Source organism: Eurosta solidaginis, chromosome 3 (genome assembly GCF_040869045.1).
Source record: "Eurosta solidaginis isolate ZX-2024a chromosome 3, ASM4086904v1, whole genome shotgun sequence".
NCBI classification, from domain to species: domain Eukaryota; kingdom Metazoa; phylum Arthropoda; class Insecta; order Diptera; family Tephritidae; genus Eurosta; species Eurosta solidaginis.
Genome location: NC_090321.1, coordinates 78,116,285 through 78,142,875, shown reverse-complemented (window position 1 = coordinate 78,142,875; position 26,591 = coordinate 78,116,285). Strand labels below are relative to the sequence as shown.

Sequence of the window (26,591 nt, the reverse complement as noted above, 5' to 3'; positions counted from 1 at the left end):
AACACGCAAAACTTGGCTGTTTCATGCCCGCTGCTACGTAGGAGCCTTTCCAAACTTCGTAGCCACTTTATTCTTTCCGCTACTACATCGCATGTCATGGACCATTTTACGTTGCATTGTAGCATGCATCCAACAAATGTTTCAGGACTGACGAACTAGTAGACTGGGGTGGTCCCCATACAAAAAAAAAGTTGCTAATGTCCGCCCCTAAATTTAAAGATTATGTTGGGAGGGTTTCGGAAAACATTTTTTTACTTTTTTTTTGATCCTTCGAAATACAGCCGAAAAGGTTTTTTTGTTGTAACTTGGTTATTTGACGTCCGACTTTTTAAATTGATATGTCACTATTTTGGCCTTGAGAAGCTTCTCATTTCCGTTTAATGTCCTTTTAAGCTATGAAGTAGTTTTCACATGATTAGGTCACCTAACAAAATTGTACCCACCCTAAAGTATCCTTTTTTCATTACCAAACGAAAGTACTTAAAAATTCAAGAAAATGTTGCTTTCAAACCATATTACTAAAATAATAAACAAAGAAGTTATATCACTTTCAATATTTATTGCAGCTGTTATTTTACCTGATTATTATTATACTTAGACCTGAAACTCATGATATTTTTGGAGGAAAAATTATGATTAGGGTTTGCATTGAAAAGTTAATAAAGATATGCCAAATATCATAAATAGGGGAAGTCAAAGTAAATAAGTGAGTCAAACCTGTTGTTTCGTATTTATAATAATAACACTATGCGACAAAATCAACTTTTTTTCTGGGTAGTGGACACAACCCACTTTTTTGTAGAGATTGAGGTTTAAGTAAACAAAGTAATATCTCCGTTTTTCGAACTTAGCCTCCAAAATATAGATATCGGCTTTCGAAGTTCGAAATTCTACATTTTGAATTTTTTTTTTTTTTTTTGTTAACAAGTTCAGCACATTGAAAAAGTAGAAATGTGGTCGTGGTTCGCTCATCTCCCTTATTCGAAGGGATGAATTCTTTTTTTGAGAAATTTAGTATACCAGCTGTTATACGAGGTGAAAAGTCAGACTCTGACTTCTGACTACGGTCTTACTCTGACATCTTACTTTATACGAGGTGAAAAGTCAGACTCTGGCTTCTGACTACAGTCAGACTCTGACATCTGACTTTTCACCTCTTATAATAGCCGTTATACTCAAAAAACGAATTCAGCCCTTCAAATAAGGGAAAGGAGCGAACCACGACCATATAATGTGGATGCTTAAAGCCACTCATTTTCGGGCAGGTAACCCCACTCACCCAAACGCCAAATTGCCACACACACACAGTATTTTTGTTTAGTTCTTTATTTAGGTTGGTTTTATTTAATTTAACAACTGTTCTATAATTTAATTTTCACTTAGTTTAGTTTAGTAAGAGTATATTAAGTATTTTAGTTTTCAAATAGCTTTACTTCCTTTTTTTCGTGTGTGCGTCGCCAAGTCCAAAATTTTAATTATACGCCAATTACACGGCTCAAGTATCCTTGTGCCAATTACCAATTCGCACAAGTATTTGCCCGGTGTGTGCACTGGTTGCGTTATTTGCGCAGAGAACTGCGCTAAAATCAAAACGATTTTGATATTTACGCATGTCTGCAAATATTGCACATGCTTTTTTCTTCGTGTGTGGTGAATCTTACACAGTTTACCTGTGGTTCCTGATAATATAACATCAGTAATTATTGCTTAAAAATGTTAATATCGAAGGCGCAAGGACCATCTCTAGCTTGTAACAGGAATTCACATAAATTCAATAATAAATAATAATTTTTTATACAATTAGAACACATGTTTCATTTGTTGCGCTAGTTGAAAAATGAATATTTCGCAGTGCTGCAAGGGTTGAGCTGGGCTTGCAATTAAAATATATATTTTATAAATACAATGGAAAATAAACGCTTCTGTGCGTGTGAATTACCAGCACTGTGGAAAATAGTGATTTTTTATACAATTAGTGCCTTTTTTATACAATTAAAATACATGTTTCATTTGTTGCGCTACTTTAAAAATGAATATTGCGCAATGTTTTTGAGCCGTGTATGTCAAAATTTTCATTTGCACAAATTTCGTCGTTTTATATTTGCGCATGGTTTTTGTGTCATGTATGGGCCGTATTACTCTTCTGCCAGCCGATTTGCTCTGTGTTCAAGTTGTTCCACACCCGTGGGTAGACAACGGGTGTTGCAGCAACTCGAACACAGGGTGACATTTTATTATTTATTAAGGCTCTGTTACATCATCCTTTTTGAGGAAAAGAAGAATTGACAAAGTGATCAATTTTGTCACATTCTTCTTTGGCCAAAAACTTATAAAAATTGTTGCGAACAAACGAATATATATTTATATTAGGGTCTACCTCCCCTTTTTAATTCGTTGGTTCGGAACCATTTTTATTAATAATTGAAAAAAGATTGTATACATCGAATAGTTAAATTTAGTTACATTTTTATAGTTCATTGTAACTTAAATAAAAGGTATAAATATTAATAATATTTTAATTTATGACAAAATATGTCGAATGTTTTTTTTTGTAAATATTTGTGGGTTATATATTAAATTTAAAGTTTTACATTTGTATTACATATTAAATATGTTTTTTTTTTTTGTTATAAACAATTTTTATGAAATATTTTATTTTTTTTTTTTTTGAGTATACAAAATTTGCGTAATTTTCTCTTTTTGCTTTTTGTTGTTTTAACAGTTTTTAAGCCTTCGTGGCTGCTTAAATGCTAGTAAGTAAATTTTGGATTTGTTTTTTTTTTTAATCAAATTTAAAGTAAAAATTTTGAGGTAATGTTAGTTTACTTTACTTAGGCGGTTTTTATGTACCACTTTTTCTTTGTTTTTAACTTTATCGAAAATAGTTACATTAGGTTCGTTAATTTTAGTTATAATAAAAGGACCTTGGTAAATATTTTCGTGCTTATGATGTGGTTCTTTTTGTAAAAGTACTTTATCTCCGATTTTTACAATTAGAGGTCGTGCCGTTTTATCGTACAGATTTTTACTTTGTAATTTATTTTTATTATCGCGGGTTCGAATCGAGCTCAAGGCCTAACAATAATTTTTTATCATTATTATTGTTATGATACATTTTTTCTTAATTGAAAAAATTTTTAAATTAGAATAGAAGAAAGAAAAAATTTAGACAACTGCCAAAGCTCGTTGTATAGATCCATTTCGGGAACTGCTAAATTCCTTCATCGGCAACGTTTAGGCGCCGCTGCTATAACCATTCAGCCATCACAGCGGTTTTTTGTTTGTCTTCATTAATCCTACTTCTATTCTGATTAATGAAGACAAACAAAAAACCGCTGTGATGGCTGAATGGTTATAGCAGCGGCGCCTAAACGTTGCCGATGAAGGAATTTAGCAGTTCCCGAAATGGATCTATACAACGAGCTTTGGCAGTTGTCTAAATTTTTTCTTTCTTCTATTCTAATTTAAAAATTTTTTCAATTAAGAAAAAATGTATCATAACAATAATAATGATAAAAAATTATTGTTAGGCCTTGAGCTCGATTCGAACCCGCGATCTTAAAATCAGTAGGCCGATATAACAACAAAAATTGTTAATACATCCCAGAGCACGGGGAAAAAGTGTCAATAAAATATGACACTATGGCAGCATTGCCAACAAACAAGTCCAATTTTCACAGCCATTCTGCAACAGATGTCGCAGTGTTGTGAATATCAATTGGCACGAACCAGAATAGAAGTAGGATTAATGAAGACAAACAAAAAACCGCTGTGATGGCTGAATGGTTATAGCAGCGGCGCCTAAACGTTGCCGATGAAGGAATTTAGCAGTTCCCGAAATAGATCTATACAACGAGCTTTGGCAGTTGTCTAAATTTTTTCTTTCTTCTATTATAATTTAAAAATTTTTTCAATTAAGAAAAAATGTATCATAACAATAATAATGATAAAAAATTATTGTTAGGCCTTGAGCTCGATTCGAACCCGCGATCTTAAAATCAGTAGGCCGATATAACAACAAAAATTGTTAATACATCCCAGAGCACGGGGAAAAAGTGTCAATAAAATATGACAACGAGCTTTGGCAGTTGTCTAAATTTTTTCTTTCTTCTATTCTAATTTAAAAATTTTTTCAATTAAGAAAAAATGTATCATAACAATAATAATGATAAAAAATTATTGTTAGGCCTTGAGCTCGATTCGAACCCGCGATCTTAAAATCAGCAGGCCGATATAACAACAAAAATTGTTAATACATCCCAGAGCACGGGGAAAAAGTGTCAATAAAATATGACACTATGGCGGCATTGCCATCAAACAAGTCCAATTTTCACATCCATTCTGCAACAGATGTCGCAGTGTTGTGAATATCAATTGGCACGAACCAGACTAGAAGTAGGATTAATGAAGACAAACAAAAAACCGCTGTGATGGCTGAATGGTTATAGCAGCGGCGCCTAAACGTTGCCGATGAAGGAATTTAGCAGTTCCCGAAATGGATCTATACAACGAGCTTTGGTAGTTGTCTAAATTTTTTCTTTCTTCTATTCTAATTTAAAAATTTTTTCAATTAAGAAAAAATGTATCATAACAATAATAATGATAAAAAATTATTGTTAGGCCTTGAGCTCGATTCGAACCCGCGATCTTAAAATCAGTAGGCCGATATAACAACAAAAATTGTTAATACATCCCAGAGCACGGGGAAAAAGTGTCAATAAAATATGACACTATGGCGGCATTGCCATCAAACAAGTCCAATTTTCACATCCATTCTGCAACAGATGTCGCAGTGTTGTGAGTATCAATTGGCACGAACCAGAATAGAAGTAGGATTAATGAAGACAAACAAAAAACCGCTGTGATGGCTGAATGGTTATAGCAGCGGCGCCTAAACGTTGCCGATGAAGGAATTTAGCAGTTCCCGAAATGGATCTATACAACGAGCTTTGGCAGTTGTCTAAATTTTTTCTTTCTTCTATTCTAATTTAAAAATTTTTTCAATTAAGAAAAAATGTATCATAACAATAATAATGATAAAAAATTATTGTTAGGCCTTGAGCTCGATTCGAACCCGCGATCTTAAAATCAGTAGGCCGATATAACAACAAAAATTTATTTTTATTAATTAGATTTTGGGCCATTTTGTGCGTTTTCTGCATCCTAAACTTAACTTCTTTGGCATAGTTTTCGACGTTATAAATTGGGTCAATTTTTTCTTTTGTTAATTCATTAGGCAAAGTTGCCTTTTTCCCAAAGACTAACTCGTAAGGTGAAAATTGATTGTCGAAAACTGTGCTACTCATAGTATTGTGTAGGAAGGTAAAGTATTTTAAATAAACATCCCAATCAGAAAAAGTGTCTTTTAGATATGCACGTACGTATTCATTAAAAACTCTATGATTACGTTCAATCGTGCCAACAGTTTCATGATGGTATGCAGTTGAAAAATTATATTGAATATTTAAAAGCTTTGTTAATTCTTCGAATAATTCATTTTTAAATTCAGTACCTAAATCTGATTTTATGGCATTCATTGTGCCGTAAGTTAAAATGAATCCTTCAAAAATAGATGAAGCGATTTTTTTTGCCGATTTGTCTGGTACAGCGACTGTTACCAGGTATTTAGTCATGTCGCAAATCTTGGTAAGTGCGAACTTGTTACCATATTTGGACTCAGGTAGGGGTCCTATTGTGTCAATTACTAGTATATCAAATGGTTTACAAGGAGTTGGTGTTAAAACAAGTTTTTCTTTTGCTTTAGGTTTAACCTTGTTTAAAAGACAATCATTACAATTTTTGATATATTTCGATATATCGCGAGTCATATCTTTCCAATAAAACTTTGTTCGTAGTTTTGCATAAAGTCTTTTCATTCCGCAATGTCCACCAGAAATGGGATCATTATGGTAAATTTTCATTAGTTTTAATTTTGTATCTTCATCTGTTACTGTCTCCACTGAGTCTGTTAGTATAATTCCTAATGATTTTAAAATTTTATTTCCAATATTTTTGAAATTTGTAATAGTATAATGTTCGAACATAATATCGTTTTTAGGCCATTCAATTTTCTTAATTTTGCGTTTGCCGGCTTCTGGTTCAAGCCTCGAAAGTAATTTCTCTAAAGTCATTATTTCGTTAACAAACTCAAAACTAAGTAACTCGAGTTTCTTATGTTTAATATGCGCAAAAATTCTTAAATTTGTTGTTTTATTATTTTTATCGTACGTAATTGCGGATCTTATTCGTGGGACTTTTTTCGAAAAATTAAATGAAAATTTGTCGTAGACATGTAAAGTAATTTGTTTTTCGTCGTTTTTGTCTGCTTTCCTATGTAAATTTTTGTCGTTTGCCTTTTTTGTCATGGCTCTTGTCTGTACTGCCAAAATTTGTTTGTTAGTTTCTTTAATCTCATCGATTGTTATACGCGATAGTGCATCAGCACAAACGTTTGATTTACCTTTTATATATACAATAGTAAAGTTATATTCAGACAGTTCCAGTCTTATTCTTGAAAGTTTTGAAGATGGGTCTTTCATATTGAATAAGTATACTAGAGGTCTATGGTCTGATTTTACAATAAAATGGGTACCATACACATATGGTCGAAATTGCTTGATTGCAAAGTAAATGGCTAAAAGCTCTAATTCTATAATGGGTTTTTTCTGTTCGGCTTTATTAAATGCTTTAGAAGCGAAACAAATTGGTAAATCACTACCTTGCTGTTCTTGACTTAAAATAGCGCCACATCCAGTTGTGGAAGCATCAACTGTAATAATGAATTGTTTAGTAAAATCTGGATATTGAAGTAATTTTGGTGAAAGTAACGCTGCTTTCAAAGATAAAAATGCTCTTTCGCACTCAACATCCCATACAAATTCAACTCTTTTTCTGCTTAATCGGTTCAGAGGCGCTGCCAGAGACGCAAAGTTAGGTATAAACCGTCTGTAATAGTTTGCAAACGCGACAAATCGTCGTACCGCGTCTTTGTCAGTCGGTTTTGTATACTTTTTAATTGCGTTTATTTTAGAGTCGTCTGGCAACAAACCTTTGGCTGAACATTTGTGACCTAAAAATGTAACTTCTGGTCGTAAAAAGTTGCATTTATTTGGGTTAAGTTTGAGATTGAAAGACTTACAAGTATCGAAAACTTTTGAAAGATTTTTAATATGGTGTGCTTCACTACAACCTATGACGATAATATCGTCGACGTACAGGAATGCGACGTTGGGTGGTATACCCGAAAAAGCTATGGTCATTATTCGTGAGAATGAATTTGGTGCTATATTTAAGCCGAATGGAAGCACTTTCCATCTAAATGCGCCACGGTCAGTGCTGAAAGACGTAATGTCACGAGAGTCAGGATGCAAGGGGATTTGATGAAATCCTGAAAAAAGATCTAATGTGGAAAAATACTTTGTTCTACCGAGATTGTCTAAAATATCGTCAACTCTAGCTAGTGGAAATTTATCAGCAATCAGTTTTTTGTTTACTGCGCGAAAATCTACGCACATACGATAAGCTTTTTGACCATTTGTATCTTTCTTTGGGACTACAATCAAAGAACTATTGTAATTCGAATAACTGGGTTCAATCAAATCATTGTCTAACAATTTATTTACTTGGCGATTTATTTCTTCGCGTTGAGAGTATGGCAATCTATAGTTTTTAACATATACCGGTTCGTTGTCTGTCAGTCTTAATTTGTGTTCGTAGAAGTTATTTAAAGTCATTTTGTCCGTGTCAAGAGCGAAAATGTCGGCATAATCTATGCAAAGGTCAATTAATTTACTATGATCATGTTGAGGTATTTGATTTTTTAAAATTGAAGTCAGTTTTTTCGTACGTTTGTCTTCTGTTTCTGTCTTGTTAATTGTATAAACATTGTAGTTTGAAAGTTTTTCTGTCCGAATACTTTTTCTTTTCACATACTTTATATCATCCGTGGTATTTATAACTTTAATTATTGGGTTACTGGAATTAACAATGCACCTAGCTGTGAAAACACCTTTTTCAATTTCCTGCGAGTCCACGAAAAGTGGTTCGGGTGAATCTCCTAAATAAAAAGTCTGAATATTTCACATCTTGGTGGAATGATACAACTATCGCTTTCTGTTCCGTGTAGGATTGGTATCGCAACTTTTTTATTACCTACCCAAAAGGAAATACTGTTTCTCTCATAATTAATAATGCATTTGTTAATTTTCAGAAAATCTTTACCCAGTATGCCATCGGATGGAATATTAAAATCTTTATTTACTACATGTAAAGTATGATTAATAGAAAAGTTAGAAAAATTTCAATTTACGGTAATTTTATCTAAAGTCGAAACTGAATTTTAAGTGACACCGGTAATGTTAATAATGTCGTTCGTATTTAAGGAAATATCTCTGTCAAAACATGATATATTTATTAAAGAAATGTCCGCTTGAGTGTCTACTAGGAAAGAACAAAATTTTTGTGACTCGTTAAGTTGTAATTCTATGAACTCTGAGTAATTTAAATTTAAACAATAGATGGCTATTGGTGAGGGAAGTTCGCTTACTCGCTTAATTCGTCCTCCCTCAGTGTTCGCTCCTGAGGAGCACTGGCGTTTAAAGCGCGAACGTTTGCGTTTCTACCTCTACCGTTGGATGTTCTAGAATTGTTACCTCTATTGTTACCGCTGTTTGTATTTGAATTGGAATTTGGACGTATATTATTATTGTTGTTATTTTGGTATCTATTTCTGTTATCATAGCGATATTTCTGATTATTGTTACCGTTATAGTTACTATTATATGAAAATGAACTATTATTTCTATAACCAGTATAGCCGCGGTTTGGGTAAAAACCTCGATAACTACCACGTGGATTTCTGAATGTACTATTACCACGTGATCGAAAAGCTAGAACCTGACGTTCAGTTACTTCGTTGTTTTGTTCTACAATTAATTTTGCTACTACGTCTTTCGGATCTCTAAATGCCGTTGAGGCTAAAATGGTTTTTACTAAATTGGATTTTGCATTTAATCGCCACACGTTAATAGTTTGTTCGACTGCCATTTCATGAGCTTTCGTTTGAGTGATCCCTTCAATAATAAGAGACCGCTCAAGTGAGTCAGCTAAATCTTCAACTTTTTTCGCAAAATCTGTATAATTATTGTTATTAACGTGCAACGCTGCAATTCTCCCTGCTACAACTTTCGACTTGTCTGGTTTGATCCTATTACGTAGAGCTGTTTTAATATCATTGACTGAAGTTACTTGTGTTGGTAGTGCTTCACGGGCTTTACCCTCTAATTTTGATTTTAAGAACGCTATAAAAGTATCATTTAAATCTGCAGTAGCGAATTGTTCAAGTAATGCGATTTTGTCTATAAAAGAATCAAGTGCTAGAGGATCACCACTGTAGTTTTCTCTAATAGAATTAGCACATGTGTTAATGAAAATTTTCTTTTCCTCACGTGTTGCCATGATTTGATCGTTAAAATCTTGAGCTGAATTAGCAGAAGGTGATGCCACGTTTGTACTATTTGGATCGTTAAGATCTGATTTTGAAGTAAAAGAAGTTGAAATTAGTTTTGCACTATTTGAATCGTTAAGATTTGAAACTAAATTAGAAGTTGAATTTTTAATGGAAGAATTTTCGAAGCCTGGAAAATCTGTTGATAAAGAAAATCTATTTTCGTGGTTGGTGACTTTTTCGGTCGAATATGAAGCTAAACTTTCGTAGCTTGAGCCTGATTTATCGGAATCGGATTCTGAATCTGAAGTTTTTTGCACTTGCTTACCACTTCTAAGGTTGTACATATGAAATTATCAGAATAAGGCAGATAATTCAGTTCAAACTAAGAAATTAATGAAGTACTTATTTGAATGTTTGAAAATTTTTTTGCACTTGAAATGTTGAGAAAAAGAGAAAGGAAATTTTGTATAAGAGAACTGATTTGCACGTGAATAGTCACTAAGGGGGTATTTAACCATGTATCGGAAGAATTAATTAAAACTGCAGTAAACTTGTATGAAAAAAATCTATCAAAAGTGATTGATTTTAAAATGGCTCAAAAGTATGTGTATTAATTGGTAAAATTCTCAAATGTATTCACGGACGCACTGCTTTATTCAAAAAAAATCTCAATTTGGTTTTTCATGGAACCACCGCATGTATTAAAAATCGAATTGGTTTTGCACGGAACCACCGCATGTAATAAAAAAAATTTTAATTGGTTTTTAACGGAACCACCGCATATTTAAAAAAATTATTTGGTTTTTTCGAAAACCACCGTAATATCAAAAATCCAAAATTTACACGTTACAGCAGTCTTATATGGTGAAAATTAATATTATGTTGGAAAATGGGCGTATCTAAAAAAATTTCCCTTTTACATGTAGTAAATAAAAGTCTAAAAAAAAAATGGAAAATCCAAAATTTGAAATTTTAAATAGGTTTGAGAAATGAATTGCAAATTCGAAGAACGGAAGCTTGTAAATATGTGAATTTGTAAAATAGATTGATGAATTTTTAATTTAGAATTTTGAAAACATGAAAAATTTGAAGAAATTGGTGAAAACGTTGGAATTTATAAAATGCTTCGAAAATTTAAAAATTGTTGGAAACTGAAATAGATAAACTTAGAACGCACCATATCGCATTACTTTATCGTTTTAGTAAAAAATCCAAAATGTATATATATTGTAACGCACCGCATAAAAGAAATTTTCTGTTTTCTATACATACATTTAAGTTATAAAAAAAACCGTAGGCAAACATTTATTAATACATATACATATATACTTGTTTCGCTGCTGGCGTTGCTGCTGCCTATTTCCGCTATTGCTGCTGCTGCTGCTAGTGTCCGCTGTTGTCGCTAATGCTGCTGATGTCGAGTCGTTATTGGTGCCGAAGTCGCTGGTGGTTTCGCTGCTGCTGATGTTGCTGCTGAGGGCGTGGGGTGGGTATTTGTGTGCCGTTATGCGCGTTATATTTTTATGGTGTGACAAAATTCACCGTTTGTCATGTAATGGTACAGCACCGCTCAATTTTTACCATATTTCTATAATAGATGATTCGATTGGAATTTTCCATAATTAAGGAATAATTCCGTTTAAAGAACTTTATTTGCGTTTTAATTAAAAATGTCTTCTTTCCCCTTTTTTTCCACACTTGGTATACCCACTGCCACTGCACCACTTTTTTGACCAGGCTCCAGCCTCACGGTCGCCATATAATGCGGCTGCTTAAAGCCACTCATTTTCGGGCAGGTAACCCCACTCACCCAAACGCCAAATTGCCACACACACAGTATTTTTGTTTAGTTCTTTATTTAGGTTGGTTTTATTTAATTTAACAACTGTTCTATAATTTAATTTTCACTTAGTTTAGTTTAGTAAGAGTATATTAAGTATTTTAGTTTTTAAATAGCTTTACTTCCTTTTTTTCGTGTGTGCGTCGCCAAGTCCAAAATTTTAATTAATCTTCTGCCAGCCGATTTGCTCTGTGTTCAAGTTGTTCCACACCCGTGGGTAGACAACGGGTGTTGCAGCAACTCGAACACAGGGTGACATTTTATTATCTATTAAGGCTCTGTTACAACCACATTTCTACTTTTTCAATTTGCTGAACGCGTTAACAAAAAAAAAAAAACAAAAAAAGTTCAAAATGTAGAATTTCGAACTTCGAAAGCCGATATCTACTTTTGGAGGCTAAGTTCGAAAAACGGAGATAGTACTTTGTTTACTTAAACCTCAATCTCTACAAAAAAGTGGGTTGTGTCCAATACCCAGAAAAAAAGTTGATTTTGTCGCATAGTGTTATTATTATAAATACGAAACAACAGGTTTGACTCACTTATTTACTTTGACTATTTATGATATTTGGCATATCTTTATTAACTTTTCAATGCAAACCCTAATAATAATTATTCCTCCAAAAATATCATGAGTTTCAGGTCTAAGTATAATAAGAATCACGTAAAATAACAGCTGCTATAAATATTGAAAGTGATATAACTTCTTTGTTTATTATTTGAGTAACATGGTTTGAAAGCAACATTTTCTTGAATTTTTAAGTAATTTCGTTTGGTAAAGAAAAAAGGATACTTTAGGGTGGGTACAATTTTATTAGCTGGCCTAATCATGTGAAAACGACTTCATAGCTTAAAAGGATATTAAACGGAAATGAGAAGCTTCTCAAGGCTAAAATAATGACATAACCACTTTAAAAATCGGACGTCAAATAGCTATAACGAAAAACCCTTTTCGGCTGTATTTCGAAAGATAAAAAAATAAAAAAAAATTTTTCCGAAACCCTCTAAACATAATCTTTAAATTTAGGGTCGGACATTAGCAACTTTTTTTTCGACCCAGTCTACTGACTAGTATGGCATTTGGTATGATTTTCGTATATATAACGACTGGTGATGCAGAGACTGGCAATTGATATTTCCTAGGACATTGCCTTGTTAAAAATACCAGTTGCTAATATGGAAACAAGACAGAACTCTAACTAATTGGGATGAATGCAGAAAAGGAATAAACGAGAATTTAAGAGTGTTGTATACGAACGCTTTTATATACGCAGAACTGCGCCGATGCAAAGAGCTCAGTAACGAGCGGACGCGGTGTGTCCGGAACGTGCGTGTAAGTCTGAACCCCAATTTCTAATAATTATTTAATTTTTTTTTTTCAATTTATAATTTTGCAGTAAAACTCTAGAATTTGCATTTATTTAGATAGAGGGCCATATTATTGTCCGTCTATCTTTAGGAAATCGAATTGGTCTTAAAAGCTTTACATCATCGGCGTACATCAAAATCTTGAAAGAGTTAACAAGATGGTTTCCTTAAGGTACGCCAGATGTAACATTGATGAATTGAATTAATCCATCTTCAAAGATCACATTTTACTTTCTTCAACTTAAGGCGAGCTTACGAATCAAATATTCTATGGGATACTTTATCAAAAGCTTTGCGTAAATGGCATCAGTTGGAAGGTCATATCTCAGCTTTCCAGAGACTTGTGCTGTGAACTGCTGTAAGTGAGATTTCGTTTACTTCCCTTTGCATGTGCGTAAGCTATTGGTCGCCGCATTTGAAATACCGACTTTTAAAGGGCTTTTCAGAATCAAACAATTGTTTTGACTCTCGAACACTCAGTAAAACGAAACAGGTACTTCTTGCTGGGACTCTCTCCAAACTTACTAAGATAAATTGATTAAATAGTCACAAATCTTCGAGGAGTGTTTTTGCCCTTAAAAAACATTGACGCAACAGAAGTGCCGCAAAGGACTTCACATATTCGTCATGCTCCTGTAACTCTCGGGGAGATTTTGTGGTTAAAACAACAACAAGAACAGCCAATAGTAGTCGCAGTGTTTCATAATTTTAAATACCTTAAACTCGGTGTGGATACTTTAACGAGTTTAACTCTTAGGCCGCCATGCTGAACTGCAAGTTACTTTTTAACTTAGAGTTAGCCTGACATGAGGGGTTAAACTTATAAGTTCTTTTTTTACCCCCCTTAGAACGTAAAAAAGCAAGAAAAATTAAAAATTAGTCAAAATTCGTCGTGTGATAAGAAACTACTATGTAGATTTGTATTATCTACTTCATTACAGTCAATACAAAAAAAGCCCCCCCACCCCCCCCCCCCCTGGAACTGCGCATGCTGCAGGTGAAGTATCACAGAACGATGCTTCCCATCTTCTCGCGTGCTTCGTTAGAAAAGTGTTTGAAACATCAAAAGCACGACTGTCTAAAAACATCAAGTTTTCTAGGACTGTACTAGAAGTTCTTGGTTAGAAAATCTTTATGATGACAATCCATGAATGGACATACCAAATGAACAGTGCGAAATATTACTACGACAAGAGTAATAATAACGATCAAACTTGTCAATTATTCAGGAATCAATCTCGCCCACAACCTGATTCGTTCTTACCTGCGTGGCTTCAAGAGCAGAGGTAGTATGTCTGAATATGGTTTCACCTGCAAATACCGTCGAAAGCTTTATTTTGTCTGGTCTACTTTAGAAGAGTTCAAATTTGACTCCATTGATGATGAAATAATTCTGATTTAGATTTCATAATCCCCGCAACTACTCTGTAGCCAAAAGTAAGGTCTAACTGTGTGGACCTCACATTGACTGAAGGTGTGCAAAGTGTTACCAAACGTTTTCTCAAGAGTCCCTATCAAAAGCTATGTTATAAAATAACTCCACCCTCATGACAAAATACTAAAAGCTTTCTAGGAATTCTACTACTTGCTTCTTCTAGATTTGATAGCTGTGCCTTTCCTGCGAACGTCTTAGCCGGCAGCCGCATGACACGAGCACAGAACGTGCTGACACTGATAGTTCTCTTTTTTTTTTTTGTAATATAAATGTGATTTTTCAACCCCATTCTTGATACCACGCTTTTCCTTTTCCTGCTCGGTCGGTCATGTTATCTCACCCTATCTGATTTGGACTACCACGGTAAAAGTCACGAAGGATGCATCCTTCTTAGCCCGTTCATATAAAGCTTTTTCATTGTTTTCAGTGTATACTTATGTACGTAGTGAGTTTTTCTCTGTAGCTGAGAAGTTTTAGATCGTTTTAGATTTCTACGCTTAAAAACCCCTGTCTTTACACATCTCGAAGAATACATAAGCCGAAGGTATCAATCTCCCTTATATGCCTATATGTCGCTATGTCTTTACTGTAGCTAAATTTACAAACCTATACCTCCCCAAAAGCTGTGGAGTAAGATCTGGCTTCTGCGGTTTAGTTTCAAAGAGAAGGGAAGTTAGCCTAGAAATGAAGGGAGAAGTGTGTTTGCAGCCATAAAAACAGTTTAGTGTCATAATCTCAGCAAAAACTTTGTTCCCAGAAGTATGCAGTACGTGTTAATCAGTCTCAACATAGCCCAACACTATGTTGTTGATATCGATCCATTAGAACAAATGCATGCATACATACATACACCAGGCATACATTGTATTGTTTTTTATTATCCTCACCACGATTTATCGACTACTCATTACTCCTGCCATACACTGCTCGCCATGAAAATAGCTCATTATCGCTTCGTAAGTCTTATAGCGCCAACAAAAGTTTTTTGGCAACAAATTTCGAATGCAATGTGTTATAGTAGACTCATTGACTGCTTGACATTTTAATATCAAGAAATTCGATTTGACATATGTACATTAGGGTGCGCCTTAAAAATCATATAAATAAGTTTTTCCAGGCGAACCCCATCAGACGGTAATACCTACATCAGAGAAATCACAGATAAATTTGGTGCCCTTTGGAAACGGTTAGACGGTATCGCACAGAGATTCAAGCTCAGATTAACCAATGACGACTTAATTTATTAAAAACAGAACTTGGTGCGACACCCCTTAATCATTTCCTATCGGTACCAAAAAATATGTGTGATATAGCTAACTATAGTGTTATCAATTTTAAATATTATTATTATTACTGGCACCAATGCACTGCAACCTAAATTTTGATCTATTGCGCTTGACCTTTTAGCCTATTACTGCATGTGGAGGCTTCAAATGTGTTTTAACACCTCTTAAGGCTTTTTACTCCATATCGCGTAGGGATCAAGAATTACACCACCTAGATGGGGAATCCCTGCGGTGATATCGTAGACTCCAGTGTCCCATATAGTACCCAGTGAAAGTGTATAGGTCCTCTAGTCATAGATTAATGAGTTTAACTGATAACTCTTTGCTGAGAGTATAAACAGCTTGATCTACCTTTGTCCTGGGCATTCAATGCAGTGTTGTCTGAACTGCTTTCTTTCCCAGTTGGAATGGCTGCGTTGTCTGCCTGTTCATTCCCTTCATGCCCATGATGCCCGGGAACCCATCCCAACAAAACCCTGGCTTTTCGCTCCCAGATCAATTAGGACTACATTTCATTGTGGGGTAACATCCCATTGGCATCGATTTCTCGAAGTATGGCCCATAGATAGTCATCGAATTTCGGTCCATCCGTGAGCCAAATCTCTAACCCAGGGTCAGTGTATGGATTCCTTGTTTCCTAAGGAGTTCAGTTCCAAACGTATATCTCAAAGTTCCGTGAGATTTTGAGTGTAGCGGCCATTGCATCATATATGAGATTACTTTAGCAATTTTTTATTACTTTCCTGTGCCTTGTGATGCCTCCGCTTTTTAGCTCAGATATATTTTGAAGTCTTAGTCTTAGCAGCAAGTGTTGCATATTTCTTTTTTAGATTTGGGAAGGAAGGTACTCCCTGGAAGGCACTGGGTGCATCAGTAGAGGACGTACTCATCGCTTCCGTAATGCCAACCAAACCAACTCGATGCATAGGTGGAGTGCAGCCGAAGAAAGCTCTTGTTACTTTATTACCAATGTACCTAAAAGTATTTTGCTTACATTGAAAATCGGATTTCTGTGCCACCCAGGGATGGCTCCAGCATGGATGATATTCCTATCCCGATAAAAGGCACTAGGACAGTTTTATTAGGATATGAGAACAATCCTTTGGTATTACAAGGCTTATGGGTATCGCTTCCTTGTGCATCCCTGTGAGGCAGAATATTAAGACATTACCAGACCCGTATGTGTCAAATCCATTGGATTTCAGTATCTGAAGAAAGTCATCTGGGAATAGAGTCCATAAGAGAGCAGAGAGTATATCCCCTTGGGGTATCCCCTAGTGGACACAATTTACTCAGTTTTCCCTCCCAGCTTAAGACTGATTTTTCTTCTCTTTAGTATGGATAGCTCCCAGCGAGAGATCATTGTGCGAAAGCTTGATGTGTCGCGTTATCGTAAGCCACTGAGATGTCAAAAAAGATGGAAAGGGCTATATTTTTAGACTCCGAAGCTTTTTAAATTTTTTCCGTGAGGCTATGAATAGGCGCCTCCGTGCTTTTTTTACGGATAGTCAAATTGATTTCGTCACTGAGAGATTTTATTTAGGTGGACGTCCCTAATTTGCTGATCCAAAATTTGTTCCATAACGATTAGAAGAAACGAACTGAAGCACATTCGTCGATACAACGAGGGCAAATGCTTGGGTTGCCTTGTCTTTGGTATGAGTACTGCACCAACCTATGTCCACTAGTAGCCGGGTAGTGGAGACGCCTTTTGGGGATTGTAAATCAAATATATAAATTTTAAGTTTTTTAATTTCCAAAGAGATCTCAACTTTGACCCCTGTGCGGCACGGTTTAATTGTCTCCAATGTAGACCAGAATTTAAATATCATAGGTATTTGTGATCTAAGCATTGCCGTCTGAAGGGGCTATACTGACAAAAAAATAATAATAATTTAATTTTTAAAATTTCAGCAACTAAGGCATGACGTGGCTGAATGCGTTTGTAACACTTCAACCATCGTTAGAGTGCGGGTTCAAATCCCACTCCCGGGAAAAAAGGCTTTGAAGAGATTTACAAGGTATACTCGAAACAGCTGTCGCCTTGTCCGTCCTGATGTCACGTTGTTTAAATTTGCCCCAAATTATTAAATAAATTATAAATTAAAAATTGCTTCAAATAAATGTTTTCACACATTTAAAGCAATTAGCAATCCCCGCTTAAACTCATACAAATAATTTAATTAATTTATAAGGACCACCCGCATTTAGGCACACTCATACAAACTTACATAGGTACAATTGTTTTAATATATAAAATCTGTGGAGTCAATGTCACCCCTCCAATTGGCATTTTATATTTACGAGCATTTCACTGAAAGCTTAGATTGAATGTTTGCAGCAAAATATTTCAATGAAACTCGCTTTGTTTTACTTTTGGCTTATTGTACGTAAAACGACAGAGCGGGGAACGTAGAAAATTAGTTATTATTATTGCTTAGGAACTTCTCATTTGGTGCGCTGAGGCGTGAATGGATCGTAATGCTAAATTATTAAAAAAAAACTATTTGTAACAAAAGCAATGAGTGCGGAAAATTGACTGTTTCTTTGCAAATCATTTTTTTCTTTTTATTTTTATACCCAGCTGTACTTGTACACTGGGTGTTAAAACTCTGATTGGATAACGGTTGTGGTACAAGTATAAAGGAATCGCGATCGACATAGACTTCAATATATGTACATATCAAAATCGTCAGTATCGAAAAAACAAATTGATGAAGACATGTCCGTCTGTCCGCCCGTTAACACGATAACTTGAGCAAATATTGAAATATCTTCACCGAATTCGGTAAACGGGTTTATCTGGACCCAGAATAGATTCGTATATAAAATGAGTGAAATCGGCTGATAACCACGCCCCCTTTTTCGATATCGAAAATTAAGAAAAATGAAAAAAGTGAGATAATTCAAAAACGAATTATGCGAATGCTAATGAAATTCGGTTAGTGGATTGGTTTTATAACGCAAAACATAAATTCCAAAAACTTTTGGAATATGGGCGTGGCACCATCTACATTAAGAAAAAGAAAATTTGAAAGTTTAACAAGCAGCAAAGATATTACATTGAAATTTGGCAGGGGCACTATCCTTGCCAAATTATATAGACTGAGTGAAGATAATCAAAATCGGTTAAAGACTACGCCCACTTTTCTTAAGGGTCTAACCTTAACAAAGTTTGCAATAACTATACGGTATTTAACTACATTTGCCTTATATTCTACCTCAGTAGTGGTACGGTTGAACTAAGAACAAAACTTGAACAAATTTTGAAAATGAGGGCAACGCGCCCCTTTTTTATTACTCTTTCCAAAATACTTTTAATGCTATAAGTCGAAGAAAAATCTCGCAGTCCGAACGAAATTAAGCATAGAACATTTTTTTCATAGCTACATCTGTTTGCTCTGAACATGACCGAACTCGCCAGAAAGCCACTCCTACTTTTATGTAATATGTAGCTCTGCAAATGTGTCTGTAAAATCCGAAAAGCTATATTTGGCTAACGAAAAAAGCTATATAAATAAAATTGTTCACGAATATAAGACCCTCAAAACGAAATTCACTTGCATAAATAGATTTAATATTTGTTGTTAGTGGGCCGCTCAATTCGCGGTAAACACTTTATGTTGTCTCTAGGGGACGATTGTTTAAAGAGAAATTGTATTTAAGAACGGTAAGCGTACTGTTGTGACATTACAGTATTATATATATAATAATGAAGCAAATCGATTGAAAACCACGCTCACTTTCACATATCTCCGAAGCGAAATGAGGTATTAAAACTAAAGCACCCTATATTTATAGCAGGCATGCTTAACCAACGAACCGATATCATTTCGTTACGATAATTAACGTTAATAAACGAAACAAAGTCATTTCGTCTCGTTTATTAACGTTAAGAACGTCAAATTAACGAAATGATTTTGATTCGTTTTCTGCCATATCAAAGCGAAAACAAATCGTTTATGTTGATTAGTAATTTCAAACTATGCTGGCAAAGCTGATTGATGGCGGAGTCATTAAAGGTGAAAGCATTAGCCAAGCTGATTGCAACTTTTCTCATGAATTTTGACAGTAAGAACATTTCTCAGAGTATTTTTGACATTACCACCAACGAATTACACAAACAAATTACATGGAGTTTGTATGTATGTCCGCTCGCTGTTACCACCTTACGGCTTCACCATGGCTTAGCATTGCCAGCACAATTCAAACATAAAGTATCACGTTTTTGTTAACGTTTTTAACGTTAACGAAAGCTTTTCGTTTCGGTTAAAAACGAGATACAATTTATCTTGATAATTCCTTTATCGATAATATTTCGAAGTGTTTCAACGGAAACGGTGGAAATTTTTTGATAAACGATTAGCTTAACGTTAAGGGGCATCCCTGATTTATAGCCTTTATATCCTTTTTGCTTTCATTTGAACGAAAATGATTTGAGAATAGAACCATATGTTATTTCGCAGCCTTATAGCACTATTAACCACACAAAAGCAAACAGCAACAGCGTTTCAAGTGCGGTTTCACCCGCACTTAGATTTTCTTACTTGTTTCTGCTAAAAATCATGTTGAGGCCATTAATATAGGTAAATTGCGTATACACAGTGTAGCACCCTCGCCGTTGAAATGCATACAAAATTCGCGGGGAATGTTAGTATGTAAATTGAACTTTTGTACATATGAAATTGAAATTGAAACATTTTCTATGTTAAATAATTAAACAATTGGAAATATGTGTAGGAACAGTAAGAACCGAAAATGTAATAAGCAGTGAAAGTCTTACTTTGTTTACTTTGGTTAATTGAAATAAAATAATTTAAAACAATTTTGTAGTTACACGGTTCCTAACAAGCAAAGTAAAAAAATTAAGTTTTGAAAAAGTTTACAGAAATAGATATTAAGCTTACAAAACGCTGAGTTTGGTTGGTTAGAAGCTTAAAAATAAAATTACATAAAATTAAAAATTACATAAAATTTTAAAAGAAAGCAATACATGTGGGGATTCTTACCTTTTTCACCCCCTTTTATTCCAAATAATGTTTGAGACTTGTTATTTAAACACAAACAGTTTATTATATTATATTTAGATTAAGTTAGAATTAAGATAATGTTAAGTTAAGTTGATTAGAAATAAGTTTTAATTTAAGTAATTAAATTCACTTTTCGAACTACCGGCGCGGTATTGGAGGCGTTTTACTTGTCGTGACGCGGATCTAATTGCAACTGACAACGTTTGAATATTTCGGTTACCTTCCCAGCGACGCGAAAGGGTTGCGCAAGTGACTGATCAGTGTTGTAATTAATGGGACGCATGTAGGCGTTGCCAGTTATTGTTATCTGAGGTTGACAAACAGATGTCGTTGTCCTATCAACTACAGTCGCCGCCTTAACTATTATCCTACAACTCGGCTATCCTGACTATCGTTCGGCCTCGGACGATGGCTCCCACCTCTTCATCTGCTCAGCCACAGTTGAGGTAGATCTCGGTCCTTCATGTTCACAAACTTTACTGACCTCGTACCTACCGTGCCGTAAAATTTTGTTCACCTTATAAGGACCTAAAAACTTTGGTCTCAATTTAAGACCTGTTCCAAACTGTGTCCGCTTTATGGCTACTAAATCATCGATACGGTACTTTGTATCGGCGCGTCTTTTATGATTAAATGTTTTCCGGTTCTCAGCCTGAATTTTCTCAATATTCTCTTTGGCTTGCCTACGTACATCCTCTCTTTCGTCCTCAAATTGCTTAATGGCTTCCTCTTCTAACATTTCCTGCAAACCTGGAATTCCTTGAATACGCATTTCAACGCCTGTCAACAGCTTGAATGGTGAAACTTTCGTACTCCTAGGCGCAGTGTTATTTATCGTTTTCTGAACATTCTCTTTATGTTTGTACCAGGAGCTCGGAGTATCACCACACATTTTGGGTACCATTGGTACTACAATTTTATGCATCCGTTCTACTTGACCGTTTCCTCTTGGAGCCCCAGTCGCTATTAGAAGGTGCTGTATATTCCCCTCTCCACAATACTTTTTAAATGAATTTGACGTGAACGCTGCCCCTCTATCTGAAATAATCCGCCTAGGATTACCAAAAACCGCTGCTTGTTTTTTCAACCTATCAAGGACTTCATCGGCTCCTGTTGTTTTTGTTGGGTAAAGCCATACAAACTTAGAGAAACCATCTACCACTACAAGTATGTAGCAATAGCGTTTGTTTGTTGCTTCCATTGGCCCGACATGGTCTACGTGATAAGTTCCTAACGGGATGTCTCCCTTCTGTATTGGTGAAAGAAATCCTTCTTTTTTACCCCGCTTGCTCTCAGAGACTATGCATTCTATGCAACTTTTTACTACTTTTGCTGCTTTCGAAGGTAAATTTGGAATATAAAAGTGTTTCCCTACTACTTCTTGCGTACGCTTTGCTGCAAAATGCCCTTGCTGATGCGCTAGTCTGATTATCTCATCTTCCATTGAGCTTGGCACAACAACCAGTTCCTTGATTGGATCCTTAAAAAGTATGCCCTGTTTAATGTAAAAATCCTCATACTCCTCTTGCCCTGCGACATTTAACACGGCCCTAACCCATTCGTCACCTAACTGTGCTTGCCGCAATCTATGTTGCAAGGAATCTTCTAACATTAGACATGAAACTCTGTTTAATACGTCCACGTGACGCATTTTGGTACCGGCTCTATGCTCAATTTCGTAATCGAAATCCTGTAAAAATAATGCCCATCTCGAAATCCTTGCTGGTATATCCTTCTTACCCATTGTCATAGCGAACGCGTTGCAGTCTGTGACAATCTTGAATTTCATACCCAAGAGATATATGCGCCACTTCTTCAAAGCCTCTACAATAGCTAGAACTTCAAGCTCGTAGGAATGATAACGCTCTTCTGCTGGCTTCGTTTTACGGCTCATATATTGTACAGGATGAAACTCTTGATCGTCACTGCACTTTTGTAAAAGGACCGCACCATACCCATACTTCGATGCGTCTGCATGCACCTCCGTCTGAGATTTCGGGTTATACAAACCAAGGACGGGTGCATTAGCTAATGACATTTTAAGTTGCTGGAATGCTGAAACTTCCAAATCGGCCAAGCAAACTTTTCTATCCTGCCGAAGGAGATCCGATAGTGGCTTAGCTATTGTTGCGAAACCAGGAATAAAACATCTAAAATAAGAGGTTAAACCCAAAAATCGCTGAATTGATTTACGATCTTGAGGTAATGGGAAGTTATCTACAGCACGCGTTTTCTCTATCGAAGGTTTGATAGTCCCGTTCTCTATAACATAGCCCAAAAATTCCACCTTTCTCTGTAGAAACTGACACTTCTTCCACTTTATTTGTAAGTTATATTCCTCAGCTCTTTTTAATACCCTTACCAATTTCTCTATACCCTCGTCTATATTTTTTGAAGGAATGATTATATCATCCATATATGTGATTAATGTACCATCCTAAACCAAATCCCTCAGAACTGCAAAGATATACCGCGAAAATACTGCTGGCGAGTTCGAAATACCGAAAGGTACGTATCGAAACTCGTACTGACCACAATGAGTCACAAATGATGTGTATTTGCGCGAATTAACCTCAACAGGTACATAAAAGAAACCATTAGCCAGGTCAAGCGTTGTAAAAACTAACGAATTTTGTAATTTAACGACTACGTCGTCTATGAGAGGCATAGGAAAATTGTCTCTCATGATCTTTTTGTTAAGATGCCTATAGTCACAACAAAGTCGCTTACTCCCGTCTTTCTTTTTCACTAAAACGATTGGGGACGCATACTCTGACGTGCTTTGCTGAATTATACCCTTCTCGAGCCATTCCTGTACTTGCGTTATCTACCTCACATTTCTCACTATAAGCAGTTCTTCTTGGTCCCTGATAGACTGGTATATCATCTATCAACGTAATCTTCATCTCTACTGGTGATTCGTATTGCATTTTCGGAGAATAATTATTTATCAAATTTTCTACTTTCGCTGACGTATTTTTATCGAGATGTTCTAGGTTAGGGTTTGCCAGCTCCCTTTCGCTAATATCTTTAGCTATGCACAGACTTTCAAACTCTTGGAGAACTTCAAGCCTCTGCTCGTTTTTAGCTGTATTGCAGACTCCCATTTCTACTACCTCAGTACTTTGTTTTTTCCGAAAAACTACCTCATCTTCAGTTACTAACAAGTCCACTAATTTTAGTACGTTGTTTCCTATAACTGCTGCATAAATAATATCTTCTTTCTTAACGACATGGAAGCTAACATCCAGTCTCAAGCCATCGATCTCAACGTCCATCGCAAAACTTCCTATAGTTGCGATTGTCCCTTCGCCCACACCCATCAACCTTCTTATATCCAGTTCTAGTTTAATGTTTCCGAACTTTTTCCATACATCTTCCCTTACTAAAGACAAATCACTGCCCGTATCCAAAAGTGCTCCAAAGGTGACCCCTTTGTAGGAAATGTCTTTAAAAATCGAACAATTTCCTTTACCAAAAACCTTACGGCACCATTCACTACTCATTATGTTGGCCCTGTTCTTTTCGACTTTAGATTCTTGTTTAACTTCTTTGTTAACCGATGTGTATGCTGCAGCACGGTGTCCAGCCTTAAAACAGTTGTTCGATGATTTCTGACAATCCTTAGCGAGATGTCCAATCTTGCTACATTTAAAACATTTTCTATCCTTTTTGGTTTCGTCGGAAGTTGTCTGGTGACTGCCTGAGCGTTGTTATTCACCTGCCTTAAAAATCGGTTTACCCACCTGAATTTTTTCATATACGTGTATTTTCTCTTTAAGTTCCTGCAGGGTGCGTGCTTGGTATAAGTTACTTTTACCCATCTTTGAATCAGGGATCCCTTCAATAAAATATTCTATTATACTCCTCTCGTCTAATCTAATTGGCGCACCTATTTCCATTAAGCTGTACAAATATTCCCTATAATCTTCATTTGCTCGCTTACGACGATTCCTTAATGCCCGATGAACATCTATAGAGGAAACATGCACCCCAAATTCCTGACGCAGTGCTTCTTTAAGCATGCTCCAATTCACGACATTACGTTGACTCCCAATAAACATCTTGGCTGCTCCCTTTAACAACTGTTTAGAATAAATGTATTTCTGCAGTTCATCCCAACCAACAGCCGTAGCATTGCTTTCAAATTCTAAAAGCCACTCTTCGATTGATTGGTTACTACTGCCACTGAATGAGGTCAGTGAATCTTCAATATCACGCAAAGTAAAATTGGACCGCCCTAATACTACCTGAGGAGCCGTGCTAACACATGAATGAGCTGAGTCACCATCGCCCGAATCCGAATCGTCATCCATAACTCCTAAACCGTAATGTTCGCAAAGCCTAACTTGCAGAGTCGTCTTTCGACCCGTGATCGAGCACCCTAGTTCTGCTTACTTTTCCTTAAGCCCGACTACCGTTAAACTAAGAATTTCTTCGCGCTCCATTACGACCGGCAGTCAAAAAAAAAAAATTTCAAAAATTTTAAAATTGGTTTTAAATTTAAAAATTAGTTTAGTCAAATTACTAATCTACTTTATAACTAAATACTATTAGTGTAGAATTAATGAAATTTATTAATTAATTGGTACAAAAGCAATTTTTGAACAACATAAGTTATAAATATCCAGAGACTACTGCGGTAAAAACGAACAGTAAAGCTTCGCTAAGTGATACAATCAATTTTAAAATCTGGAATGTTTATTCTATTTCTTTTTCTTGTATTATTTAATCTTTAAATAAATCTTCTGTTTTCGCTTCTTTTACAAATCTTTACAAAATTGTATTTTATTTTTAATAAATTCAAATTAGTCTTCGCTTTTGGTACAATTTAGTATTTAAAAAGAAACAAATTATATAATTTTCCAAAACTAAGAACTGCTTTAAAATTTTAACATTGTAATAACATGCATTATTTATTCTTACGTAACTTCGGGTATATGTTCTTGTCCGCAACTGTATTTGCTGCCTCTGCTGTTTCACGCTGAATTTTGATGATCTTCTGCCCGCTGTTAGCTTCGTTTTTGGTTGCATATGATGATGCTTTTTAAATTTGATGCTTATATTGCTGCACACAGTGTACAGTCAATTTTTAAATTTTTTACATAATAATTTATTAAATTTTAATGAGCTCGAGGCAGTTTAAAAAATTTAAACACAGTTTAAATTTTTATATTTCAATTTTATTTGGTCGATATTTCGATCTCATTCTGAGATCATCCTCAGGAAACAATTGAATATGTTTTACCGACCCAATTCAATTGTTTCCCGAGGATGATCTCAGAATGAGATCGAAATATCGACCAAATAAAATTGAAATATAAAAATTTAAACTGTGTTTCAATTTTTTAAACTGCCTCGAGCTCATTAAAATTTAATAAATTATAATATTTGAAGGCAAATAAAAATATTTTTAAAATTTTTTACATAAGAGAGAACTTTGTTACAATAGCTTTCTTTTAAGTTTTTCTTTTGGCTCTCTTTTTCGCACTCACTTTACTAATGCGAATTTTGTTATGGCTACTTCTATCAAAACGAAGCCACGCCAAATTATAACGTTTTATTTTTTGTTGCTATGCACTAACACTCTTCGGAGCGTTGCTATGGCTTCTTGCCCGACGCCGTCAACTATCTTTTTCTATCGCACACGATTTTTCTTTTTGCAAACCACGCCACAATGGACGCCCGTTTAGAGTTTCATAAGCCCGAAGCTTACTTTGCTTCTTCGTGACCTGATGCCACTGTCGATGTCACTGTACTTTCCGTACAGTATACACTTTTCACAGTATGACTCTTCGGTTTTTTCCAAACACTGTACCTGCTGCCAATCTACAGCTCTTTTCCCTCTAATAGAAACTGACAAAACTGTCCACTGCACTTCATGCACACATCCGCTAAGGACTACTTTAAACTTTCTGTTGCACGCCACTGTCTTAGGCACGCTGCAATTTGCGTATCAAATCTGCAGCTGTATATGCACGTATTTTTTGCCCACTCGCAATTATTCCCTTATGATGGTTATCGCCACCAAAGCTTTTTCGCTTTTATTTTAAACAATGACACATTTTTTCATACATTTCCGCACCTCCACTTACCGACGCCTTTTAAAAATTTCTTAGTCTTTACTTTTAGTAGTTTCAATAGTTTAATCTTATGTATTTTCACGTTTCCATTTACTTGAAAA

The 26,591-nt window shown here is 35.3% G+C and overlaps 2 protein-coding genes across 2 annotated transcripts in view; one reads left to right on the top strand and one right to left on the bottom strand.

The window, feature by feature from the left end:
• The window catches only part of LOC137244042 (uncharacterized), a 460,752-nt gene extending 440,344 nt beyond the window's left edge, over positions 1 to 20,408 (bottom strand). Inside the window, exon 1 of the mRNA XM_067772498.1 lies at positions 20,387 to 20,408. The gene's annotated coding sequence lies outside the window, so the exon portion shown is untranslated. The remainder of the gene's footprint in view (positions 1 to 20,386) is intronic.
• The window catches only part of ktub (Tub domain-containing protein ktub), a 303,097-nt gene that overhangs the window by 147,274 nt on the left and 129,232 nt on the right, over positions 1 to 26,591 (top strand). The gene's annotated exons all lie outside the window — the stretch shown is intronic.